Raw genomic sequence first — 4,946 nt, 5'->3', positions numbered from 1 at the left:
CAGCGCCCAGTGTACTTCGTCAGCTCCTTATTGCAGGGGGCTAGGTCAAGGTACTCTGGTGTGCAAAAGTTGATCTTTGGTCTCATTATGGCCTCAAGGAAACTGCACCACTACTTCCAAGCCCACGAGATCATAGTTGTCACTCGTTTTCCGCTGCAAAGGATACTTCGAAACCCTGATGCTACTGGTAGAATAGTGGAGTGGGCTTTGGAGTTATCCAACTTTGGTTTGATGTTTGAGAGCACGTCCACTATTCAGAGCAGGGCACTGGCAGAGTTTATTGCAGAATGGACGCCAACCCCTAATGAGGAAATAATAGAGACGGCTCTCCCTAGCAAGGAATCACCCCAAGAATGGATTATGTATTTTGATGGTGCTTTTTCCCTATGAGGTGCAGGGGCTGGCGTGGTTCTTGTTGGACCCTCTAGGGAGCACTTGAAGTATGTCGTCCAAATGCATTTTCCCCGGGAAGAAGCCACCAACAATACAACTGAGTATGAAGGGCTCCTTGCCGGGCTCAGAATTGCAGCAGAATTGGGAATTAAGAAGCTGATCATTCGAGGAGATTCACAGCTTGTGGTGAGACAAGTCAACAAGGATTATCAAAGTCCATTGATGGAAGCATACATCAATGAAATGAGGATATTGGAGGAGCACTTTGATGGGTTGCAAACAGAGCACGTACCCCGTGCGAAAAACAACATAGCTGATCACCTGTCAAAGTGTGCTACGCAGAAGATTCCTATGGAACCAGGAACTTTTGTTCTCCATCTCTCTCAGCCCTCCGTATCACCAGCAACAATGGTCTGGAAAAGGATAAAGTTGGACTATGGTAAGCCTCTCCCGGTCGAGCTGTCCGCTCCCGGCAGAGACCCTGTCGAAAACAACTACTCACAGCCTGCCGGACCACCCCCTCCAGCTAGGCCCATGGACCCTGCGAACGAGGATGGTGCTCTCGCAGTAGAGGAGGTGCCGCTAGTCCTCGTTGCCGAGCCCTAGGCTCCAACTTGGGCAAGGCACATCGTGCGCTTCGTCCAGACCGGAGAACTCCCCGGCGGCCAAGATGAAGCTGAAAGAGTAGCCCGGAGGGCCAGTATTTATCAATTTGTCGATGACACTCTATACAGAAGGAGGCCCAACGGTGTGAAATTGAAGTCTGTTTGCCGGGAGGATGGAAATGAGTTGTTGGCTGAGATTCACACAGGAATGTGCGGCTCCCACATTGGATCAAGGGCATTAGTTGGGAAAGCATTCTGGCAAGGATTCTATTGGCCCACAAACCTGTAAGATGCGGTCGAGCTCGTCACGACATGTGAAGCCTACTAGTTCCATTCCAAGAAAACACACCTGCCTGCCCAAGCTCTTCAAACAACCCCTCTATAATGGCCATTTTCGGTCTGGGGGCTCGATATCCTTGGCCCTTTCCCCCGGGCATCTGGGGGCTTTGAATTCTTGTTTGTTGCCATTGATAAGTTTACAAAGTGGCCAGAAGTGACTGTCGCGAGAAAGGTGACTGCTCAGTAATCTATCAAGTTCTTGAAAGAATTGGTGTGTCATTTTGGAGTTCTGGCAAGAATAATCACCGACAACGGCACCCAGTTCATGAGCCATGCCTTCGTGCAATATGTTCATACCCTCGGATGCAAGATCTCATTCGCCTCTGTGGAACACCCCTGGAGCAATGGACAAGCTGAGAGGGCGAACACTGAAGTGCTACGTGGACTCAAGACAAGAACATTTGATATGCTGGAGCAGCACGACAAGCGGTGGATCGAGGAGCTGCCAATAGTTCTCTGGTCCCTCAAAATGACACCTAACCGAGTTACCGGGCAGACTCCCTTCTCCCTGATCTACACGGCAGAAACAATTATCCCCATAGAACTCATTTACGGGTCACCTCGAGTGCTTGCCTATGATGAAGTAGCGCAAGATCAGCACTTGTGTGACGATGCTGTGCTACTCAAAGAGAACCGTCTCTGGGCTGCTCAGTGTGCTGCACGCCACCAGCAAGCCCTGCATCGCTGTCATAGCCACAGGGTTCATGCTCAGTGTATTGAGGAAGGTGACCTTGTCCTTAGGCGTGTTCAGTCTGCCATGGGTTCACACAAGTTATCACCGAAGTGGGAAGGCCCTTACCGGGTGATATGAGTCACCAGACCTGGCGCAGTCCGTCTGGCGACCGGAGATGGCACTCAGTTGCAAAACTCATGGAATATTGAGCATCTCCACAAGTACTACCCGTAAGGCGCGGCTGTCGGGCCCTGCCCGGCAGCCACCCTTTTGTACAGGCCTTGCCTTTGTTGCATGTAACCCCTTGTACGAAGCCGGGGTGATGACCACGTGCGAGAGAAAATAAAAAAACGTTGTAGGTGGGCCCCCAACTAAGATTGCATGCATGCATGAGCACACCCAGATCACTTCATAAGCATTTCATGTGCATTTGCATACACATATAGATAGGATCGCATCCTGCATTCATTCTCATTTACATGGAGTTGCAGGTTCCTGCCGTGAACATGGCTTCGTCAAGGAATAGAGAAGATGCCCCAGCACTGCAATCCCCAGCAATCCAAACAGATAAGTTCTACCTCTTGTCCATTAGTGTTCTGCAAGCTATAACTTTAAATGGGAAAACCTCGCTTCTCTTTTGAGACTTAGGTGCTCCCATCCATGACTCGACCGTTGCTTCGGTCAGGATGGTCATAGTGGCCTTTGGTAAAAAGAAGTTGGCGGGGGGTTGCCCCCTCTGTCTGTTCCCCGGCAGACGTGGCTCTCCGGCAGACAAAGAGGGTGCCGGCAGGATAGCCTGTCGGTAAAAACTCGTTTATTTATAGTAAAGATGCATTCCACCTCTGCATGGACATATATATGCACGGGTTCTCGACAAGGTTCATCTTTTTCATTCATATGCTATAATACAAGTACAAGCATTACAGAACACAAAGATGGGCTCGAGGGATTACATAATTTGAATTAAAATTTGGTGATTGCCTACAGATTTAAGATTGAAAAAAGATAAGTGCCCCGTGATCCCCTCCTTTTGTTTTCCCTCCTTCAGGCATTGCGGTCGAAGGAAGAAAAGACGAGAAGAGGATCACCCAAGCAGGAGACCACCCCGGTCCTGTTAGTGCCCGTTGGGCACGACCTGACAAGACCGGGAGTGGCGAGGCTGCGAAGGAGGAGTGCGGGGGGTGGGTCATGTCGACGCCCCCCTTGTCACCACCTCCAGGGCTAGGTGGGGGCTCCAGCACAAGCACCAGCAGAGGAAGACGCCGGAGCCCAGCCAGAAGACCCCAAATGGAGGCGGAAGTACCAGGGGGACGAGCCTTTTCCCGGCGGCCGGAAGAAACGGTGATGATGGTGCGGGGAAAAGGGGGAAGAGCTAGGCAGACAGGCAGAAGGTCGCCAGTATGAGACAAACACGTCGATGTGGTCATGCTCCTACTGGTTGGCCTACCTCCCATCTTCTCCTTCTCCCCAGGCTTCATCTCCTTCAACACCTCTCTGGGGGAAGGCCGAAGCCCCAGTCCAGCGCCCTCCCCGGGAATATGGCGAGTAGCCAAAACAACCAGGGGGCTTGAGGCGCACCGCTCCCCTCCTTGGCGGGCGGGAAGGCGCGCCTCTCATCGATAACAGCCCCAAGACGTCCGGGAGGCACAATGCTGGGATTACCAATGATCCCCAGCCCCACCTCCCGGCCGAGCTTCGAAGGAGCCAAGGAGTTCGCCGCGGCAAGGACTAGACTCACTCAACACCAGCATGAGGCGACGATAGCCCTAAGCAGGAGCCCAGGGGCTGGCCCTAGGCCCCTCTCTTCGACATAGCCGGTGGAAGCGAAAGATAAGAAGGGGGAATGCAAAGGTGGGTGACTCCACCCTCCCCTGCCCCTCCCTTTTATAGACAGGATGAGGAGGAGGGCTGCCCCGTCAACGGGCGGCCATCGTCCTCCTCTACCAATTCAAGATGACTGGGCCCTCGACATCATGCTCTCTCGCGCCACGCGCCTCTGTCAGCTACCTCGCGCGATGCATGCAACATATGTGGCTAAGGATAAGGGGGCGCTGTGGGAAGAGAAAATTGGCAGTTTCTACCCCATGCATTAAAGTCATTCACGGGCCATCACTGGAGCAGCCCCACCACTATTGGCTTTACACCACGCACGGGGAAACTGGAAACTGGCTCAGGATCAAGGTTGAAGAAGAAGCGATGAAGACCTCAAGAGGCCGACCCCCTCAGAAACCCTGCCTGTCCACTTATTAGGCCCTACCCCAACGATGCTCAGCAGCATGTTCGGCACAGGCCCGGGGGCTTATGTCGGTGCAACAAACCCTGGGTCTGTTGCCTAGACAGTGCACAGGCATGAGAGCAAGGTTGATGCGCCAACCCAAGCTAGGATACAAAAAGTCAAGAGATTTGAAGAACCAGCATGCACTACAAAAAAGACACATCCGTGACATTTTGGGTCAAACGAAAACTTTTTCTGTCATACATATGGCACTTCTATGACGATAATTGTGACAAAACCCGGTATCATCATAGATGTGGTGGGCTCCTACTTCTATGACAAAAAATCATGACAGAAAATGGGCTTTTCGTCCTGGGCGGGCCGGAGACGCAGCTGCATGACATTCTTTGGGCCGTCCATGACGGAAAAAACCATGGTAGAAGGGAGGGGGAGGAAAATTTTGGGGAGTTCCCGGTTACGGTGGGAGGTCGGGGGCCGAGCGATAAGCGTTTCTCTCGTACACGTATGCGCGTGTGTGCGAGGTGTTGGCTCTAACTGAACCGAGTGAGGCGTTGGGCTCTAACTGAACCCGAGCGATTGCACTGCAGGCTACGCGTTACTGAACCCGAGCGATCAATTGATGGCTGTTAACTGAACCCGATCGAGCGATTCCTTCGCTACTGCTGCTAACTGAAGCCGATCGATGGGATGAACAGTGAGC

This window comes from Triticum dicoccoides, chromosome 2A (genome assembly GCF_002162155.2).
Source record: "Triticum dicoccoides isolate Atlit2015 ecotype Zavitan chromosome 2A, WEW_v2.0, whole genome shotgun sequence".
Taxonomy (NCBI): domain Eukaryota; kingdom Viridiplantae; phylum Streptophyta; class Magnoliopsida; order Poales; family Poaceae; genus Triticum; species Triticum dicoccoides.
Note: the sequence above shows the minus strand (reverse complement) of the source record.